Source organism: Harpia harpyja, chromosome 9, assembly GCF_026419915.1.
Source record: "Harpia harpyja isolate bHarHar1 chromosome 9, bHarHar1 primary haplotype, whole genome shotgun sequence".
In the NCBI taxonomy this organism is placed as follows: domain Eukaryota; kingdom Metazoa; phylum Chordata; class Aves; order Accipitriformes; family Accipitridae; genus Harpia; species Harpia harpyja.
Genome location: NC_068948.1, coordinates 13808902 through 13831401, shown reverse-complemented (window position 1 = coordinate 13831401; position 22500 = coordinate 13808902). Strand labels below are relative to the sequence as shown.

At 38.1% G+C, this 22500-nt stretch overlaps 1 protein-coding gene across 14 annotated transcripts in view; it reads left to right on the top strand.

Moving 5' to 3' along the window:
• Nucleotides 1–22500, top strand: part of ZNF536 (zinc finger protein 536) — a 357567-nt gene that overhangs the window by 81533 nt on the left and 253534 nt on the right. For all 14 annotated transcript variants that reach the window (XM_052797137.1, XM_052797134.1, XM_052797140.1 and 11 more), the window contains one exon: nucleotides 22164–22283. The gene's annotated coding sequence lies outside the window, so the exon portion shown is untranslated. The remainder of the gene's footprint in view (nucleotides 1–22163; nucleotides 22284–22500) is intronic.

Sequence of the window (22500 nt, the reverse complement as noted above, 5' to 3'; positions counted from 1 at the left end):
AGAACCATGGATCAGCAGTGGACTACTTGCTGTGGCCTTGTGGGACAGAGGTTGGGAAAATGCCAGATGTTTATGCCCATGTGTTGAAAGTACATCCCTTCTGACTTTGAGAGAGAGGTGAAAATGCCTTGTGGCACGGTTTCTGTGAAGTCTCACACAAGTTTATTATCCTTACTTTGTGGGAGTGGTGTACTGCTCCTTAGTGGTTCAGCCCAACAGTTTGCTCCAGAAATGCTTTTTGTTGCAGTAAAATACATATTGTTCTTATGCTTTTTTTAAAAAAATGTAACTTGTTTGAGAAGTTGCAATATGACAGGGTGTCCAAACACATGATTAACAAAATGTGCTTTGCCTCTTTTTCTATGATATGTAACAATGTGGGATAATTTCTTAAGGGACAGTGAATATGCTTCATGTATTTTGATTCACAGCTAGGATGGCTGCTTTTTTTTTTTTTTTAGGGAAACCACAATTTGCAGAACAATGAAGGAGTCTGTTTGGGAGTTAGAATAGTCTAATTTAAAATAAATTAAAAAAAGTATTCCAGGGAATCTGAAGGTAGCCCAACTGTTGGTTCTAGCTATTGAACACCATTCTCCCGTTGAACACATGGTCATATTGATGACTTCCTGTGATAAACAGGCTAATGTGGATCATCTTTTCAAAACTAATATAAAATGGGAAAAAGGAACACATTTTACATATGGATTAACTGTGATTTGGTACTTGTATATATTAAAAAAACAGAAGTCTATAAGTAAGGCACTTCGCTCTGAACTTTTTAAAAAAATGTCTTGTTCATTAAAGAAGTCCTGCTCCTGTGAAGTTGCACGTGCTGATGGTGTTTGAACGTAAGCATAACCTTAAAATAAAACAAAAATGTAAAATGTCTGCTCCAAAAGAGGATTCATGCACTATACAAAGACTCAGTGGAATTCAGATTTCTAAGTTTTTGGGTGAAATGCTTAGTAGTATAAAATTCTCCAAGCACCTAGGTACCTTACACAGGTGACTGTCCTTGTAGGTCCTGTGTACCCAGGACTAACACCTCTTCCTGCACGTGTCCAGAGCTACCAGGTTTTCCGTAATGGATCTTGGGGCTGAACACAGGATTCAGGAACTCAGCCAGGTACCTAACAGATACTGCAAGACTCTGCTCTTAGATGAGTGCTTTATTGGATGTAGGTAGAAGTGCTGTGTTTAATCAGGACTGTGGCACTCTAGGAAATTCTAGAGTTATCATATATGTAATTCATTTTGTTTCTGTTCAGCATTTGTGAGTCCTGTATATTAGCCAATTGTGAAATATTTGGAAAACACATCATTGAAAGTAACATTTCACATTTGTATTTTCCCATAAGTACGTTTAACTGTTAATGAAAGCCCTGGGACTGAAAGCTGTTGAGACAGAAATCTTATTCAGGAGACTAGAGCTGTAGTGCTCTCTGACTCATTTGATCCTCCCGTGTCTCCTTTGGGATTCAACCATTTTTAAAAGGAATTACAGATAGCAGTAGAAGAATAGCTTTGTCACTGGCTATTCATTCCATGGTGTTTCAACATAGGGCACAGATTAATGTAATTTATTGTGTTGATTTTTGTTTTCTGGACATCTGTTCAATACACCCAAACTCCTTCTGTATAAGACTCTGAGGAGCCATCAGTTGGTAACAGTTAGAAAACATTGGGCTAGATATTCACTGGTGACTTGGAGGTAAAACTCTTTATGCATTGGATCTCTAGTGCCCTGAGCTATCCAATTGTCTGTGTCAAATAACCCCAATGTGCCTTGTGTCAAATATTACTGATGTCACTATTGACATTGTGTCAAAAAATGTCATACCTAATGCCTGTCACTGAAGAATGGTGGCAGAGTCAAAATTTGACAAAAAACACTTAGGGACAGATAATGAAAGTACTGTGCATCTTTCTTATTCGCCTCAAAGGGAACTAAGTAAATTGTGAGTGTCTACTCAAATTTTCTTATGCAGCACACATTTAGTGTTGTATGCCACAGAGATTACAGATTTAAACTTCCTAAAAATACTGGTAAACAGGGGAAGTTATTCAAAACAAGTTTAAAATGTCCCAAGTTAGCATGCACAGCTGCAGTTGGTGTAGAACAGCTCCATGTGTTCAATGCAGTAGGTAGCTTCAAACATACAAATGCAGTGATGCAAGAGATACTGGGCTATGAGAAGCACAGTGAAGAAAACAGATTTGGTTAGCCTCATTACACTTCCCTATATATTATTTTAAATATAATGGGTTGTCTTATAGTATTCTACAATTTTAAGGTCAGGATCGCCTACCTGTGTGGATGTAGCCAAAGAAATATTTTCAAATGTCTCCAAAGAGGCACATTTTCAAGGCTTTTTCCCTTACGGGCATTATGGGATATTTTAAAATACCTTGACACTGATTTGTAGATTTTTTTTTTTTTTTCTGAGGGTTTGAGTATTTTGTTTTTAGTTAGTAGTATGTCTGAGTCTCTCTGGCTTATGGAATCGGGGTCTGTATCCCTTTACCTTCAGAGACAGCATCAGGAGGTTCTGCTGCTCTCAGGCTGGACTGTGGGCAGCAGTATCTGGCAAGAGTTTGGCTTTGAGCAGACAATTTCGGTAATTCCAAAGTACTCCTGTTAAGTAGTAGTCATAACAATAAAATAATAGTGGACTTTAAAGCAACATTATACTCTGCTACTAAAGCAACTGCCTCCAGTTTTCTCAAGTAGATGCCTCATGTTGCCCTGACAGCCTCCGGACTTGTGTGAAGTGGTGTCAGCTTGTGTTGTCCAGGCAGTCTGTGTGATTTGTTAGAGCCATGAAGTCAAATCTTCTCAAGCAGTAAAGAAATGTTAAGAGACAGTGCTTGATGTATCCGTGAAAAGGCTGACATATTGTGAGCTGTTTCAGTTTTGTACAGCTTTCCATGAAGTGAAGGAGTCATATGCAGACAGTAAACATCCTAATGTCTGGGTCAACATACAGAATCAATTACTGCAGAGCAGCTGTACTTTCAGTACCTGCACTGTGGCCTACCTGCACTGACTGCTGCTAATTTGGAGGCAATGTTGAGAGCTGATGAAAATCCCAGTGCATTGGGATTGTGGATCACCCAGTGCTGGAGTCCCATTTGGGTTCTTAGATATATAACTATTTATCTTTTTTTAAAGTGCTGTGAACTTTGAATCCATATTAACTTTATGTTTCTGAAACATCTTTGCCTAAACCACAGTAACAAATAGAAAATACGATGCTCTCAGATCACAAATAAAAGCTGGGCTGTAGAAAGAATAAAATCCTTCAGTAGAAATACTCAGGAAGGTAACAGAAACATAGCTGCAAAGTATTTGCCTAATTACCAACGTAATGGGATTTACCAAAGATGGAATAAATTAATTTTTTTGGCTTCATTATGTTAAATTCATTTAAAAAAAATCTAGTTTTGGGCATTTTACCTCTGAAATATACAGTATTTTCAAGTTCAGTGCTGCCAACATTTCTCAATTAAGTGAAATGGCTTAAGATATTAAGATGATTTAAGATTATGATGAATGGCTCATTTACTGTCCTACATTTAAACAAACTCGGAGCACATTGAAATGTGTGTTTGAAAGTCTGAATTAGTACATCTGGACTCACCAGCAGGTTGTCTTCAAAATAGCAAACAAGCATCTTCCAAAGTTTTTCTGGGAACTTTGTGTAATCTAGATCCCGTTTCTGGAAGACTCCTTCTCACTTGCAGGCCTTCTCTGCTTTCAGTGTCTAATGTTCCCTTATCCCAAGAGAGATCCTCTGTTATGGCTTTCACAAATATGCCATTTTTGAGTTAATAAATAACATAGAAGCTTTTCCTGACCTAGTCTTCACCTCCAAGGTGAGAAGCAAAGGAAATGAAGGAAGAAGCTCAGCCCTACCTCTGCAGATCCCAGTTCCAACCTGAGTTGTGGGATGGAACTGAGTGAGTTTTCTTTTCATTCTGTACAAATTTCAGGCATTAAAAAGTTCTGTTTCATTGGCCAAGATTGCTCAAGCTGTTCTATTTGAATAAATAATACATATTTTGAGAGAGATTCCTGAACTCTGACCTTTTGGCATTCTCTTGTGCTGATGAAGCTGTAGGTTAAATGCTTGCTCCAATTAAAAAAGGAAAAAGGACAATAAAAGGGTGAGCTCCAATAGGAGTGGGTGAGTGAATGTGCTCTACTACAATAACCTAGTCTGATGCTCAGGTTACTCACTTATGATGTGTGAAGCTAAATACCTGATCTACCTTATTCAGATCCAGACCTGAATGTAAGCCTCTCCTACTCAAAGGGAATGTTCTTATTTCATCCCTCTGTAAGGTACCTGTGGGTCCTTTATTTTCCTTTTTCTTTTTTTCCTGACCACTACTTTTATGAAATCCTGGTAATACCAATTTGTTCTTTTCTTTGTAGGGCTTTCTGCCTCTGCTTGCCCTCTGTAGCAAAGGCTCAAACTGTGAATTTGTATTAATTCTAAAAACATTAATTCCCATAAAAAGAGTTAATGGCTGAACTTCGTGTTTGATAAAACACTTTGCATAGTAAAGTAACGTGGTAAAGTTTGTTTAATATACAAATATAATGTTTCCATCCATTTAAAGTTCTCTTTTTCATATTTAGCAGTTTACTAATGAGAATACCTGTATAACAGTAATACTTTAATGGTATTTACTAACATAAATATTTGCTTTCTAGAAGCAATGTTATACAAAATTCCTGAATAGCAGTCTAAGCAACTGCTGGAATGTTTGAGGTAAGAAACCTGACCTTTGGGGAGGATCAACATCAGGAAAACAAAGTTTCTACTGTTTGTGACTTGTGTCCATAGTGAGGGGGCTTGGAATGGCAGGAGGGTGACCAACGCACACTGTGTCATGGCTGAAGCCCAGTGGAAAGTTCTTGTCATTATAATTACATTGATAACAGAAAATATTTTACATTAATTTCAGTATACCCTTGTACTCTTGAAACATTTCGGCAAGGTCTTTTTGCAACAGATAAGGGAAAATAAATAGAAAGAGACCTTCATTTATACTAAATGCTAGGAGTTGCAAAACCTGTGTGGAAAAGAAGAATCTTGAGTCAGCTTTGTTCTAAATGTTGATGAAGTTACATTAGCCGCAGCTTGAAAGCAGAACAAAAAATGTCATCTTTGAGGCATCATCTTTTCCACATAAATTCTGCTCCTTCTCCCTCAAACTATGTAGTTGCCAGCTATTATTCTCAAGTGTTTGCATTCAACATGCATCATAAAGTATCGTATCCATGTTGCTGCAATTGATACTCAAGTGACTGTCCTGATATTTAATCAAAGCAGCTTTGATTGGGTGCAAAGATGACAGTCAGCAATAGACATGTGAAAGAGTGAAGTTTCACCAGTTGTTCCTCAACTGGAGGGCTTTTCCAGATTGTAGACAATACACATAAGCCTTCTAAAATAGCAAACCTCCCACGGGTTTATTCTTGGAAGTGCAGGAATTTGCCTGGTATATTCAGGTGAGTGTTGATATAAGACTGGGGCAGAAACAGTCAGGTGGTAAAATTTTTCCAGGCTGGGCTTGCAGTTGACTTATGGAATGGAGATACCCTTTACTTATGATGCCACTTCACTTATCTTAATTATTTTTATTTTAAGGATTTCTTTGCAAGGGGTCTTCTACTCTTTCTTTTTTTTTTTTTCCTTAGCAAAGTAGTCCTACTTAGCTTATTTATTTTTCAGCTTTAAAACATCAGCATTTTATAGATCTGAATTTCACAATGTGAGGATGATTGCTACGTACAATTTGCAAAATTGTGATTAACCAGCCCCTGTTTCGAGTCAGTTCTCCCTAATTCACAAAAGGCTTCCAAGAATAGTCTGCACAAAATTCAGTGTGCAAATTGTAGGGCAGATTTTTAGAGGGCAGTTTAAAGAATGAAGTCCTAAGGGTTTTATCTATATTTATATCTCTTGTTAAACCAAACTCTTATGTAAATGTTACAATCTGTAAATAACAAGCTGAGCAGCTTTCTTAAAGGAAAGATTGCATCCACATTTTTTGAGATTTGGCAAAATTATTAACTTACACAATAGACTAATATACAAGTATATTTGGAAGCAACTAACGCTAGGCTGTGTCTTCATCTGTATTTTATGGATATTTAAAGGTTTAAGAATACATAGACCTTTCATTTTCCAGTAAAAATTGCCTCAAATTGAAAAACACTGCCCTTAGTGATGTCTTGAAAAAAACGGAGATAGCTTTTGTATACTTTTACTTTTTATAGCCATTAATGTTGTAGTAAATCTTGTATTATTGTATACAGTCTAGATTATTCTTCATTCTTTTGCCTTTGGACAGGAAAGAAATTACTGGCTTCCATCAGTGTTATTGGCAATCCCCATATTCTGACATCTGTTCCTTTCTAAACATTTTACCAACCTTGATGAAATGTAGTTTAGTGTTAGAAGCTGACTTGAAGAAAAAATTGGATGATAAAAAAATAACATTGATTAAACACCAGAAGTAATTTACCAATGACTATCAATATTTTGATGGCCACTGCAGTTTATTTCAGAAAAGCTAGACATCTTATAGAAATTTTAATCATATTTAATCTTTGAATTAAGCTGAATAAATGAATTCTCATTTTTTAAATAGAAGGATGAGAGACTGATTTTTGCTCAATTTTAATCGAACACTTTGAGCTGTATTCCTGAGAATGTTTGGGGCGTATTTTGTAGATGCCTTGCAATGCACATCTCCCCAAATTAAAAATCTCAATTAATATTTTCTAATACACAGTGGAGATGTAATTTGTGGCTTTGCCCTTTCCGTGGAGCTGTGCCACTACAACGCTAGACCTAGATTTGCCCGTGCTAGACCAGGTGCTAGAGTAGGGGAGTCCTGCAGGGCACTCGAAGGGGTCTCAAACAACAAAGGTGGTAGGTCTCTGGTATACCACTGATTTTATATACATGCCTTCTTTATTAACTGTGCTTGATTAAAGTAAAGCAAAGTAATGAAAGGCAAGTGTGATTATTCTCTTTCTGGTACCAAGTGTAGAGCAATTATGGTGTGTCTTTCCCTACCCTGTGGGGTGGTGAGCTACAAGAGGACCCTTGCAAGAGGTTCCTGAGGATTGGGGCAAAAGAAGGGGTGAATGTTTCATTTCCAAGGATTGGAATGAGCTAATTACATTGTGAAGGAGTAGGGTATGAATAATATCCTCTTGGGAAGGGAAGTATGGGGGAAATAAATTGAAAAGGGCTACTATAAAGTGTGTGTTCTGGTGTTGTAAAAGGTAGACATACAAGAGGATGGGAAGCTGTGATTAGATTTTTTTCAGAAGCACTTAGCAGCAGTCTCAGTGGAGCTGTAGAAATTCATGGGATTTGCTATGGACTGGTAATGTTTGGGAGCAGAGTTTGGGCAATGCTAAACTATGCAACCCATGTACTATGAGTGGATTCTTCCTGAATGTTTTTCAGTGAGGCCGTAATACTTCAAAAGGGGGAGGAAGGCATATTTCTGCAGCACTGTGTATGTATATGAACCACTGAGGACAAAATGAAATTGCAGCTCTTGATGAATTCACTTAGTCGCACCAAGATTTTCAAAGGTGGAATTACTCCTCTAGCAACAGGATCTTATAGGATTCCAAAGCTAGTTTTTGATTCCCTTCCCTTTGAGAGTAACTTGAACCATTGAGGGTTCAAGGTAGTTGCTAGGCTATTTGAAGTGGAGGGGATTTGAGAGATTTGTTTTCTCCATTTTACAGAAAATTTTAATTTGAAGGAAAATTTTCCTAACAGACCTCCTTTAGAAACTCAGCATTTAATGTGAAAACAGTTTTCCTTTCATTTCCTAAAAGTCATGTATGGTGGCAGAAACTGAGTCGTCTAGGTTAAAGTGGTGTGTAAACTGACAATTTTTAGATTCTAGTACTCTGTGCTAATCATAAAAAAAAATCACACATTTCAGCCGGAGACCTCTCAGCATGTTTTATAAATTCATTCGAAGATGAATGAATTCTCACAGTTCCTTGCTGAGGATATTTAGTAGAGAAAGTAAACTTTATAGACAAAATGTCACTTTTGGGAAGTGCATTGTTTTTCTTAAAGTGGATTTTTTTTTTCTTTCTGAAAATATGTTGGATTCAACTGTGCTTATATGTACCTACCAAGTGTGTAGTCTGGTGGTCAGGAGACTACCCTGGGAAACGGGATGACCCAAGTTCAGATGCATGCCATTCCCGAGTCTGAGCGACTCAGAGTTAAAATATAAAAACAAGAATAAAACAATCTCTGAACTAGACAACAGAACAGGACTTGGTTCTCCTCTGTTGTAGCGTGTTCCTGTAACTACCAGGAGACAGAGATCTTGACTCCGTTTTCTTCCAACAAACTAAAGTCAGCATCTAAAAATTGTTGTCCCCTGAAAGCTAGAAATTAGAGAGGGAAGAAAGAAAATTGTCATTCTGTAGTCATATTTAGTGTCTCTTGTTCAAGGATGGGGAAATGGAGAGGAAGATTCAGTTGTCTGCCCCAGTGTCGCACAGCTAAATCAGCAGGAGTCTGACATAGGGCCCAGGAGTCACCGACTAACCAGGGCAATGTTATAATCAGTAGGTGTCCACCCTCCCTTGTCAGACCCATAATGCCTGATAGCCTTCTCGTACCATCTCACAGGTTCCCTCTAACATATGGTTTCAAAGCTGTTGACGTTCACCTGCTTAGATATCTGTACAAACTACTAGTAGGAACTACATAAATATCTAACAGATGCACACATTCACCCTGGGATTAATGCATTCTGGGCTTGGACCCATCAGCATCACACCCCTTCACAATCACATTTTATTTTTTCACTTGCTCATGTGGTGTACACCTGTGACATGCTGGCAATGCACTTGCTTGCAGTGAGAGAGCCCCTCAGGTTCAAAGCTATCCTTATATCTTTGTTCCCTTATGCGTGAACCTTTTGAGGTTTTCTCCTAGCATTCAAAAGGCTTGAGCATGGCATTACATCTTTAAAACCTATTCTGACCCTTTTTTGAATATGCTGAATACAAAAGCAGAAGCAAAGCAAGGAGAACTAGATAAATAGATGCAGGGAGACATCATAAGGAAAAAAAAAAAGCTCCTGAGCTTGCCAATATTACTTCATGCTTTTTATTGCAAACCTGTAAACTAACAATAGACCACCACCTCACGCAGCTGGGTGTGCGAATTGAAGGTACGCTGAATATGTGGGCTTTCCAAATGTAGCACAATAACAGGAACACCTGTGCTAAATAACTTTGCATTGATTTTATTTTTTTTTTTACAATATTCACAGTCCTTCTCTTTTACAAGTCTGTGTAGGGGAAAAAAAAAGGACTTGTCAGTTTTAGTTTCAGTTATAAGACTTATCTCCCAAGGTTTGATGGAGCTGTTAGAAAATCACAGGGATTTACATGCACTAGACAAATGTAGGATTGGGTCTTAAAATGGAGGAGAGATTGTTCATCTTCCAGCCCCAGCTTTGCTAATGTACATTGTCTTTGGCTAATAGTCTCCATACAGTTCAGTCCTGGTTTGTTTGTTTGCTTGGGGTTTTTTTGTTTGTTTGTTTTAAATGAGCAGCTGATGTTTCAATGTATATCTTAAGGCGCATCACTGATTTAAAATTATTAATATTCAATAATTCATGGTTGTTTAATGAAATGACATATCAAATCAGAAAAAGTAGAATTGAGAAATTTCTGTAACTTAATTCTCGTCACTGCAGAACCATGTAGTTACTATTGCTGCTATTATTATTTGGAATCATAGATTAGGTTTAGTGTTATGTGTGATGTTAAATTTCAGGGATAAAAAAAAGATGCTTTTTACTGCCAAGAATTTACCGTAACATTCTGGGCTATGAATCTGAGAACTATAAAGATGGACATCATCGGTAAAATTTAAGTATACTTTTTTGGTGAGTTTGTCAGCAGTGTAAATGGATCCCAGGGTTGCTCAAAGGGCTAGTTAACCTTTTCTCCTTTAACGAGACCTGAATTTGAGGTCCTCTTTCACCTAAGTACCTACCAATTTATGTCCATAATTTCTATTAATTCTGGGTCTCTCTGTTACATTGTTGTTACTTGAAATGGAAAATATTGGTTACAGTCCAAGAGAAAAATTTATAGCCTGTCACTGTAGCCTTGTGCTTTTTCAATACAATAATACAAATGCGTTCCCTCTTTGTGATAAGTGTATTTTTCCTTTTACTTTCTCATGCGATGTTCAGACCCTTTCCAGACTTACTTTGTCTTTGTGGTCCCAGAGATTCTAAACACTCAATGAGCCTTTAAAGATATTTGTTACCCTTTAAAGCAAGGGGAGCAGACTCTTGTTCTCTGTCACACTCAGACTGGGACTGCAGGAGGCATTTTTTATCTTGTATAGCTAAAAGTTGGGGCTTGTGGTACTTTCCTGTTAGGTTACCTTATAACCTTGTGAATATTTTCCTACATTTTCTATGGGAAATACAGCATCCTCCAATGTTGGAGAAGGCAAAAAAAAGTTTTCCAGGCCCAATCGAGCTCCTGTTGTCACGTTCAGTGAGAAGGAGATAGAGCTTAGGAACACAGAAGTGCTGCATGTTTTGGAAGCGAGAAGGAGACCCACTGGACAAAATTTTCTTTCCAGTAATCAAGGGAAGATGGGAGTCTCGCGGCAGTAATGTGGACTCCTCTAATTACCACTTCCAAGTTATTAGCATCTGGAGCCCTTTTTCCCTTTCCTATCTAGCAATTACAGAGTGGGATAGATTAACGTGTTGCAGAAGCTGCATAGTGGACTAAGTTTCTCACTGTTGGCATTTGGTTGTTTGCTGAAATTGGTACTTTCAGCTGAAGTACAGGCTTTTTACCTGGCCTTGAATCCCAGGCCGTTCTCTTCATAGATAATGTATATTCAGGTACCACACAAATTATCTATTCACTTCTCTGCTCCCTGCCCCCACCAAAGAAAAAGCAGCACATCTTAAAAAGCCAAAGAAAACCAGTCAGACACATGTTTTGCACATGAAGAATCACGTCTATAGTAAAATGGGATCCATATGTGTGTTTTGGATGTGAGCATCAATGCTCAGTTTAGCTTTGCCCACATGCCAGGGCGTGTGCGCTGCTGCCGAAAGCTCAGAATTTTCTTGCTAAATCACACACAAAATTTGAACTTGGGGTTGCGTTAGAGTCATAAGTTCATAGTTTTCTGTTGTTTCTTTCCCCATGTATAGTGTCCTTTGTTTACAAACCAAATCCTCTCAAGATTAAACTTTAAAAAGACTCTGTGATTTAATGGACTTAGGATCAGATTCTAACCTCCAGCGTGAAACGAGCCTGACTGTAGCACTCAATAGCAATAGAGGATTGTTTGCAGTTGTGAAGCAATGACCGCCAAACATTATTCAGAAAAAAGATGCTGGGACTAATTTTTGCATGGATGAAATATTCAGATGAATGTTAAAAAACTGAGTAACAATAGACGGTGACATACACAAAGGGTGAAAGAGAAATTACTACCATTCCAACATACCATTGCATGTTTAGTTTTTTTTCCCCCAACCATATATATCTTAGGAAGAGCTTCATACAAAGAAATATGCTAACTTGAAGCTATCTTCTGCATATGTCCTGCAGAAGGATCTGGACAGATGGAAAATTGTCCTGCATGAATATGTTTGCAGTTTTAAAATTTATAAAAAGAATTGTCTTTTCAATTAATCTTCCAGGTTTTGGGCTTGTTTATGCTTATACATTAATTTTATTCCTTCCTTTCGCTTTCCCCCAAATCAAAACAATCTTGTAAGTTTAAGATCAGATCCTTGCTATTGCTCAGGTACTTTGTACTCCTCTGGCAGTGGAAAGCATCTGTGACTTCACTGGCCTCCAGAGGATTTGAAATACCATCTCTAAGACAATCCTTCATAAGTGGCGGCAGTACCAACAGTACACCATCACCTTTCTCTCTCTGAGGATGTACTTGGAGCAGGGGCATAACCTGTGACTATCAGATTAGTTCCCCATCGAATTCAGGTAAAAAGGATGAACTGGCTAGAGAACAGTTCTGAAGCTTGTTCTACTGTACACCAGGTTGTTAGTTGGGTAATCCGAAGATTATTTTGGAGACCAGTGATATTCTGCCATTACATCTCAGTTATCTTCAGGACACGGGAAATGAGGTTCAGATTTCAAATATGGAAAGATCCTTCCTGTGTTTGCACAGAATTTAGCTGGTTTGGGGGTACTAATGCTGTGTAATATAAATAAAGCAAATTTGAAAGTAAGTAATGCTTCAGGCAAAAGGGAGGTGAGGAGGGGATGCCTTTGTGGCATTTATTTTCTTGATTACTTTTTCTTGTCATCATGGTCTTGCTCCTGAAAGATACAGCAAGCTGCTTGCCACTAGCACTTCATTATATAGTAACTTTTGAACCTTCCTACTGGGGCTAGGTGATCAATTATTTCATAAAGAAAATGGGGTGTTTCTTCAAAAGCTGTGTTTTATTTTCATTTATAATTATCTCCACATAAGTCTTCAATTTTGAATCTTGAATTGGACACACATGCATGTTGACTTGCATGTAAAAGATCTGTGACAGCGGTGACATGATGTTTCCATACCATAATTATTCTTTGAATCAGGCCCAGAGTCCTTGGGAGATCCAGAAAACCTACAAAAAGCTGGTTTGAGTTTACCTATGGGACTCAGAACTCAGCTCAGGTTTTTATGTCATCGATAAATCTTTTTTTTTAATGGGAGGGAAGTGCCTTTAACTTCTTGTTGTCTTGTCTTTGTATTAGAGAGCTGTTTCTTAAAACAATAGACATGTAAAAGGAACACCATCAGCTGGAGATCTGGTCAATGTGAGTGTTTTTGTGAGTTGTTCTTGCATCTTCCCCTCAATGTTCTTGTTAAGTTTTGTGGTCTAACAGTCATATTTCTCAGATTCTTCAATGGAGTATATACTTCACTCATCTGTTGCATAAGCAATCCGTATAAAGATAAGATGGTTTTGATTTTTCAGAGGGGAAATGGTTAAGCTGATTTTACCAAGGTGCTATTGTCTGCAGAAAATAAATGTATAAAATACATAGAAATAGCTTCACTTCCTATCAAGTGACCTGAATATTTTATCTTTAAAAATGTTATTTAAGAAACGTAGACAGATTTTTCATCTTTAAGTTGATCTTTTAAAACCTTGTCATGGCTCCATAAGAAATCCATACTTCTTATATTCCTTAGGTAATAATCTTTATAGTAACAGTAGATCCCAGAGAGTTTCATGGGGACTGTGCAGTAGGTCAGGACTATGACTGTAAAAAGCACCTGAAAATAAGGCTAAAAGAGATCAATCCAGGTAACTTTTCAGTTGGCCAAAGAATGAGAATTATTATGGCTGCTCGACAGCCAGACCTTGTGGAAGCCTCAGGTAGGAGGTCCTTTCATTTTGATGAGTACGTACCTTCTTTGCAAGGGTGTTATCCTTTCAGCTTATGTATAAATTCACATACATTTCTTTAGAAATAAGAAATTGGTGCCTGCATGAATGCACATATGAAATCTTGGTTTCATATCTTCATATAGATGGTAACTGCCATATGTGAACCAACATCACCTCTCTGCCAGTTCACAGAATCCCATTGTTTCTGCCATGCAGCCCTGGCGTTACGGAGGTGAACCGGAGCACTACACGCTGTCGGAGGACTACATCAGCAAATCAGTGGCTAATAAAGACAGGCAGCAACAGCAGCAGCAGTGTTGGCCTTCTCCACAGCAGGGTACCACAGATGTTTCAGATAACAAAGTGAGCTTCATTGACAGAACATGTGTGTAATATATAAAATAATGGGAACCAAAAAAGGAGGGGGGGGGGGGAAGGCCAGTCCAATCCACCCGTGTAAAAATGTTTTTTATTTGTAAGTGAGCAGATGAATACAAATGTTATCTGCTTACACAGAAGTAAAAAATAGCAGGCTGATGTGGATGGGAGACTTTGCATGGTTTCTAGTAAAATAGACTATGCATTGAAATCTTTTTCTTGTCCCTAAGGTGGGTCCCTTCAGCTGGGGTAAATCAATGCAATTTTATTTTCTAGCAATTATACTTTTTTACCTCCTCTGAAGATCTGATTGTGCTATGGTTGGGGGGGTTATGGCCAAAGTTTCCTGTGTAACACTGTGGAAGGCTGAACAGTTTTTGGACAGTGCCAGCTCTACCGAACAGTTGCTACACTGAGTTTTGCAGAGTGGACCTGGAGAAACAGGAATATGCAGTGATGACCCACAACTACCAGGAAAAAGCCATGAGCAGTTCTCAAGTAAGATAATTAGCTGGGAACTGGGAATTACAGCAGAAATCCCTGTTTTTGTGATATAATAGGCTTACCATCTACTGTTCAAGTGTCCCAAAGTAATAAGATCAACCTCATAGTTGAGAAATTCTTGGGTGAAGGAGACTTTCATAGTCCTTTCCCGCACTGGTCCCCAGGGCATGAACAAGGAGCATGAATGGGGCACCCTAGAAATTGCTGGGCCACCCAGTACCACTGGTGTCTGGTGAGTGCTACCAGAGCGTAAGGGTCCCATATGACTGCGTGTGTGGCCAGCTGAACGAGGGCTTGCAAACAGGATCGGAAGAAAACCCAGAACGCCTGTTCATCCCCTATGTGCCTTCTCTGCGCCTGCGCTGCACTGCCAGCACTCGTATGCCACAAACGAGAGCTGCCCAGGAGCGTGCAACTTGTTAGCCTGCTTTTGAAGAATAATAGACAATGGGATTCAGCATGATGGAACAGGAAACTCCTATCAGAGGCTAATAAATGTTTCCTTGTAAAATGGGGAGATGCTTATGTGAGTCCAGATATAAAGTGAAAGTAAGACAGCCCCCAGAGGAATTACTGAGGTAATAAATGTACTTACTAGGGCAGTGTGTGCCAGAGCGAGACAGAAATGGGCTAAGACCAGAAGAAAATTAGAACCTCAAGTGCAAGCTGCAGCTCAGTGGTCAGATGAAATTCAACCCTTTCCTCTGAGAAAAGAGTATCTGCTGGTGACTGACTGACTTGATTATCTGGGATTGGTGTGGCCAATGAAAAGAACAACAGTGTATGATTTCTGCCATCTGTCCTGTTTTAAGAAATAAGACATGAACATAGAATATGGTAACCAGCTGAAGGAGGATTTGGCTCTCTAGACATACACATTTTTATGTACAGATTGTGGTGTTGCAACTACACTATTGCAATGGGTCAGGGTCTGTTCGGGTGTCAGATTATTGTGGTATGTGGCTCAACGTCGCAAGGTGGCTAAGATCCTTTGAGATTGGCTATGGGATATGTGGTTTGGCCCAGCACTATGCTCCTCTGCATGTACTTGTGTATTTTTTTATCTTGTTCAGAATAGAGTAATCTGAATTGTGAGATGTGAAGGCACACATTTATTCACAGTGAAATCAACATGAAATCAGAGATGAATAATCTATAGTAGATGTTTTTGAAGCCAAAATATAACTACAGGCTAGGTAAATTGCTGTGAAAAACTTGTGGCGATATATGTGTTGTGGTGTCTTTATCAAGGTTTATATTTTCACTCATTCACTAAAGCAAGGTATGTAAAAGCAGGAGTTCCGTACTGCATTCTTTAACTGAAGAAAGTAAAATAAATCCTGATTTTTTTTTACCAAAAAATTTAAAATATTCTTTCCCCTCTGAGTAGAGTCTTATAATTGAGATCCACCTAGAACATGCCAAGGTCAGAATTCGAGACGCAGAATATGCTCATCAAGCTGCCCAACAAGATACCTTTATTCAGCCAAATTGGAAAACTTGTGTGTAACTCAAAAGATCAGAATAGAGTCCTTATTGAGCAAGGTTAGGAGGGATAGAAACAATCGGCTTATATAGAGTATTTTTACTTCATAGGAATGTGGTTCTGATTGCTGAAAATGTATCCTTTGCATGAAGTACAAGCATAATCCTATGCCTACTTTGCCCTTTGAGTAAAAGTATGCTTAAAAGCAATTTCAGGGGGGGGAAAAAAAAATCTATTTAAAGCCTGTTGAGCAGAATATCCACTTATAGAGGGAAACTATAAGTGAATAATGTTAATGGAGTTCTGTTTTGTAAAACGCATAGGACAACTAATAGAATCAAGCTACTATAACAGTGGATGATTGAATTACATTTAAGAGAGTACCTAATTTATGACCTTTAAAAATAGTTTTAGAGCTGCCTTTTTTGTAAATCCTAGACCTTCTTCATACAAAAGTTTTTAGGAATCTCATCTCTCACTTTATATTATGGTCAGAAGACCTTTTGTGCTATTGTACGTCAGTAGTTCCATTAAAATATTTAAGTAGGCTAATTACTGAAAGAAAAAAATTGCTCTCTGGAGAAAATTATTATACCTGTTTATTAGTGTGGGAGAACTTCTTAATCTGGGAGTAAATTTTAAGCAATAGCAATGAATGATGACCAGACCCAGGACCCCCTCAGAAAAAAGGAATTAAGCCCTTTAAGTAGTAATTATTGAGTGTTTTCCCTCAAAACAGTAGTTTTATAAAAAGTAGAAGTTTGTGTGTAACTTCCACCAATCACTGGCACATTAGATACAGGAACATGAAGTTTTATACTCCCATCACTTTTCTCCTCCCATTTAATTTTACTGTTTGTTTTCTTGCTGTGAAACTCCTTGATTCGGTGTTATCTTGTGCAAAGGAAACCCCCAAATTTACTGCACATTTCATTAAAACTGTTTGTATTTTTATCAGTTTTGAAGAGGTTGCTCTTGCAGACATTTGATGCTGATTTTTTGTTGTAGTCTTCAGGAAGGTAAAAAGAATTTGAGAGCACTTCCATGTAGCATTGGGTTTTATATAGAGATTCTGTGTAGGAATACCCTTCTAAAACTCTCTGTTAAGTTTTACATCATTCCTTAAAACATCCTACAATCTTGTTAGATTTTGTGCTGGATGGTTATGCCTGCTGCAGTGTCATTCATTGCTCATCTTAAAAGCAGGCAGAGAACAAAGGTGGAATAAACTGCTAATCTTCTGGATCAGCCAGACATTATTATTCAGTGGTATATGGGAATTTAAGGCACCGATCCTTAAGAGTGAGAGGTGCAGGAGAGGGGCTGTGAGGCTGCCAGAAGCAGTCACTTCCTTGTAGCATCCTGGTTGCCAGAGTGCTGGTGCGTCATGCTGTCTTAAATGTGGCTTTTGCCTGCTGGGTGCAATGGAGCTCTCTGTGGAGCATCGCATTTCCAGAGAGTTACAAATGGAATTGGCTAGTTTAAGAATACGATCATTTGATTTTTTTTTTTTTTTTTTTTTGACGATCGATTTAGCTAGAAAGACCCTAGCACTTTATAGGTCTTGCTTGTTCACTACAAAAGCGCTGTGCCATAGCTCTGCCCGAGTTCCCGTTGAGGGAACCTCAAAATTATTACTGCTGCAGAATCAGAGCCAAAAGGGCTGGACTGCATGTGTACAGCTAAGGAACAGACTAGAAAAAGGCAGTGAGATTTCTGAGGTCAATCATACTATGGTTCTGTACTTTAAAATATAAAATGTATTGTTTTACAGAGAAGCTCCATTATAGGTCAGCCCTTGTCTTAACCAGCCACTTGAAAGTGGCCCCACTTGACTCCCAATACAATTTACTCTGACCGTTAGTTAAGGACCGTTTCTGCTATGTCTGTGGTGTTCACAGCTCCATATGGTGGTTGCTTAAGGCTGATCTAAAAGTAAACAAGAAGTCCAGGGTTTCAGTCACACAAAGGTATGGGACTCTGTCTATAAAATTAAAGAAGAAATTAAATGCAAGGGAGGTACTCTCTATTTTACACCAAATATGCCAGGAATCAGAGATTGTGTCTCACTTCTTTTTATGTCATTCTTGTTGGTTTATTGTCATACTTTTTCCAAAGTAAAACTATTTTTGTTTTCTTTTTTTTTTTGCGATTTTATTGCTGCTTTTCTGAAAATGAAGTTACTGCACTATCCTGTACGTTCAGTACTTGTGACAAGGAGAGATTCTGGCTTTGCCCCAAACTGCTTACAGTCTGGATACTTTTACAGTGAACATCTCTGGAGCAGTGAGGAACATTTTTGTGAGGATGAGAGAGAATGTCAGGCTAAAGCACCATAAACAATTTATAGTCCTCAGATAATTGTCCTGTGAAAGTTTCCAGTGCTTCCAGTTTCTTCCTACCACCCCTGTTTTCAGCTATCAGTTATAGAATCTGGACTTAATATTGTTAATTGCATAGTAAACAGAACAATATTGTTTGCCCCAAGACAGATTACCATTTCTCATTACAGAATTCTCATAGACCACAAATCATTGATACCATCTCCACCAGTTATAATAAAGTTTATCTTCAATCTGATAAAAAGCATGTACTGAATAATAACTGTTGCTCTTATTGTAAGTGGTTTAAAAACATGCTTTTTTAAAAGCTGGGTAGCTCATTGAAGTTACAATTCTGCATTTGCCCTAGCAAAGAGAGGTGAGAGTTGCGGACATAAATGGTCAGACTTCCAAGTGCGACTCTGTGGGTGCAGCGTGTGTGGTTGCACTTGACAACTGATGAACCTCTTACTATCACCACAGTCAACTAAAACAGTCAGTCCCACTTTTCCTGCATTTATCTGCATTTGTACTTGAACCTGCTGTTCATTGTGTTATGTATTTGCATCTTTAGTTTATTCATAGAGAATTAAAGTGCGTTTAGATGCTCCAAGAAGGTTTATCCTTTCAGTTCAAATTGCAGAGGTCCACAGTGGTCTGAAGGTTTCTGCCTCAGTCCCCAAGATGCGTAGTTACACCTGCAACATTGCAAGCACAGACACTAAGTCCTGAAAACTGCCTGAAAAAAACAATCTCATTTTACTTATCTCCCACCACTACTTATGCACGCTCACAGCTGAAGAAGAAATAATTTAGTATGACACAAACCACCAAAATCCATAAAGGGAATACTGTGGCAGAAGTATGGATATTGTAATGCTTTTCAACTCTTTTGCACAAAGTGGAAATCTTCCAGTAGTGCATTTCCAATCTTCCCTGGTGAATTTAGGTACTCTTTTGTGGGGGGCATTAATCTTTTAGCCCTAAATGTTTTTATGTCATACATACTAAGATGGAAGTATTTGCATCATTGCCTAAGTGACATTAACAACAAGATTGGCCAAATGTTAGCTGTCACAGGTGAATTTTGCATTTTGCTACCTGTTTCCATTGAGATCAGGCTCAGCCAGCAAGTTCAGCTCTAAATACAAACTTTCTCAAAGCCTAGCTCTGCTCCTGACTCAGGGTAGCGCTAGTTTGGTGAGAAGTCCTAAAATTTGGAGCCAGTTTTAAAGTTCAGGGATTTTATAAGACAACTGAAAATATTGTGCAAGTCCGTCAGGGTTTGGATCAGGGTGTGTGAAGTTGTGACTGAATCAGGTTCTAGTGTAATTCTGTGGGGAAACAAGGATTCAGCAGGATTCTTTCAGAGTTGAACCCCAAACTCATTAAAATATTACAATAAAGTAATTAATGCACATGGCCACTAGACACTCTTAAAATGTAAATTTCACAGCTGTAAGAAATTAGATTTGTTTAAAAATAACAGAAGGCTCAAGTACAAATTATGGAGTAAAAGCCCATAAAATTTCAAACTTGGTTTTAAGGCACAGGCTTTTTTTTTTTTTTTTACTAGATCATTTACTTTAGCACTGGAATTCAGAAACTGAATTCCTTGTCTGTCTTTTGCCTCTGAAGTTGTAGTCAGGCACCAGTGTGGAACTGATTCATTGGGAAGTTTTCTTATCAGAAGGTTGGACTTGGAGAACAAGGCAAATTTAGCAATGAGCCTGTGTCCCATCTGAACTCCATCTTGCATTCAGGAGGTGCCAGGCTTGCAGCTACAGGCACAATACTGTGAAGTTCATTGAATGCCAGTTTGAGTTGTTTGCACAGCTGGGGGGACAGGTAGTTCTCAGCTGACATCCATGTATTAACAGTTGTTGGGACCACTGCTTTTTCTCTGTACATGCGTTTTGGCTGGCACAAGTATAACCTGACCAATTTGAGTAGTTCCGAGATGTCAATGCCCCTAAATCAATCTGTGCCACAGAGGCTAAGAAAATTAAAGCTGCTCCGAAGTTCAGCAGCAATAGAGCCAACTGGATTTTGCAAGGGATGTAACATACATCTTTTCAGTGCAGAGGTCTAATTCCAGATTCTCCAGCACTTTCTTACCCATCGGTGTTTACAAACATGGGCCTGACTATAATGCAAGAAAAGACTTCGACTAACAAATGTCCAGCAGTGTATTTCAGTCCATTTACATTTGAAACAACACTGAAATATAAGGCTCCACAATGGCTTCTTGGCACACCAGCTTCAGCAGGTTACTGAAATGGTTGAAGGAAGGAATTCCAGTCAGAATATGTTCCAGATGAATCCTGTTTGAGATCCATTTCTAAATGTATGCTACGTGCCTAACTATTAAAAAGTTCAGATGATGACCCCTCTAATGTTATTTTAATGCTAGTTTTTAAAATGTAATTATAAATCAAATTACATTTGAGATCTGAAGCTGACAGTAGTGAGCTGGAACACTCTAAGAGCTGCTTTAAAAATAACCCCTCTCAAACTTTATTAGTGATTTCAGAAAGAGAAGTGCGAGTGGACTAGCCAGATTCATCCACACTGTTTCTGTCTGAGATAGGACAACTTGCTAAGTGTCAATTGTTTTCTGGTTTATAGAGACATAACAGGGGATCTTTCATCTTTACCTGGAAATTGCATTTCTAAAGTTTGAGTTTCTTTCTTTGAGCTTAAGCAGAAGGCATGAGCTCATTTAAACTGTATTTCCTCCTTTTCTCATTCTTTACCATAACCAATTTCTCTAAAGATTAAGATGTTTAAACACTGAACAGCAACCAAAAAACCAACTAAGTTGAGAAAAGCAGGCCATGATTTGGCAACAGCAAAATTTTTTGGCAACTCAAACAATCATAGGAAAGAAATGCACTTAGTGGCTGTCATTGTCTTAGTCAATGGCACCTGCTCACCTGGGTGAAGGTATGTATGTATTTGAAAAAAAAGGCTGGAAAAGAGACCAGAAAGACATAACTGAGAGGATGTAAGCATTCAGCGGGGTTGAAATGTTCCGTTCAAATAACGCCTGTAATGGTTTTGGTAACTTTGTATTTCTTTTTTTCTTTTTTTTTTTTTGCTTTTAGTAAATGTAAATGTTTGCATTGGATCTCCTGTAACTTGCCTAAAATGAACTAATCCACAAAGATAGTGCATTAGAAAGTATAGAATTCAAATTTCCATTTATATAGATGTAGTTTAAGGGGGGGGGAGGGAAGAATCACTGGGTAGGTAGATCTGAACAAACAATTCATAGTGACTCCTTAGATACATTTTGGACTTTTTCTTTTCTTGTGAATGTGGAAAGTATTTATTCAGTGGTTACTCACAGAATTCTTCAGTGAATAATACATTTTAAAAATCTTTATTTGTAGAGTTTTTTGTTTAGATTATTTATAAATTTATAGTCATAGCTGGTTACCTAAATCATGTTATTTCTTCTGTTCCCTGATTGCATGAGTTACATATTTACGGGATTCAATACACAATGTAAATTGTGAGCATTACAGCTGAACATACATCTCAGAATTTTTGTTTGGTTGCTCAGTTACATAAATCAGCCAGTTAGAAGAGGGAGGGGATGTACCACATGATCTACTTAAGCAGCTAATACTTTAAAATTTTGAGATTATATATCTAGAAGTATACATTGTGACCACAGTGCATAGATTATATAAATTGAGTAGTATTATTTCTATTCTCTGATTAATGGTTGATGCTGTTACATCTACAGAATGAATGTCAAATTCAAACTTCAATTTGAAATTTGAAGTCAATGAATATGTAAGCATTCATTCTGGATGTTGACTGTGAAGACGTGCTAATATTGGTACAGCACATATGCTCCAAATTTTGCAGACAGACAAAACCAGAAAGTAGTTACATGTTCCTAATGCTGTTAACTCAAAATTTTACTTTGAATTACAATGTTTTATACTGTTTTCTCAGCTCTTATTTTTACTGTTTTGCAGATGGGGAAACTGAGGCAAAGAGGTTAAAGGATCTCTCCTGGGCCACAGTGTGTTGACATCTGTTCCCACTCCCTAGACATGTGCACAGACTACTAGACTTTACTGCTCTGGCTGCAGCAGGTAAGACAGATGGTACATACAATGTGATCAATTCTTGAATTGACTTAAATATTTCCCAGAAAGGTGAGAGACTCCCAAATATCTAAATATAAGATAGGTATTCCAGATGAATCCCTGAAAATCATGTGAAACAGACTGTTCCCTGTTACAGCCACAGAAAAATCATGGATGCAATGGTGTGTCAACTAACAGCTAAAATGTATCTCTGCATTAAACA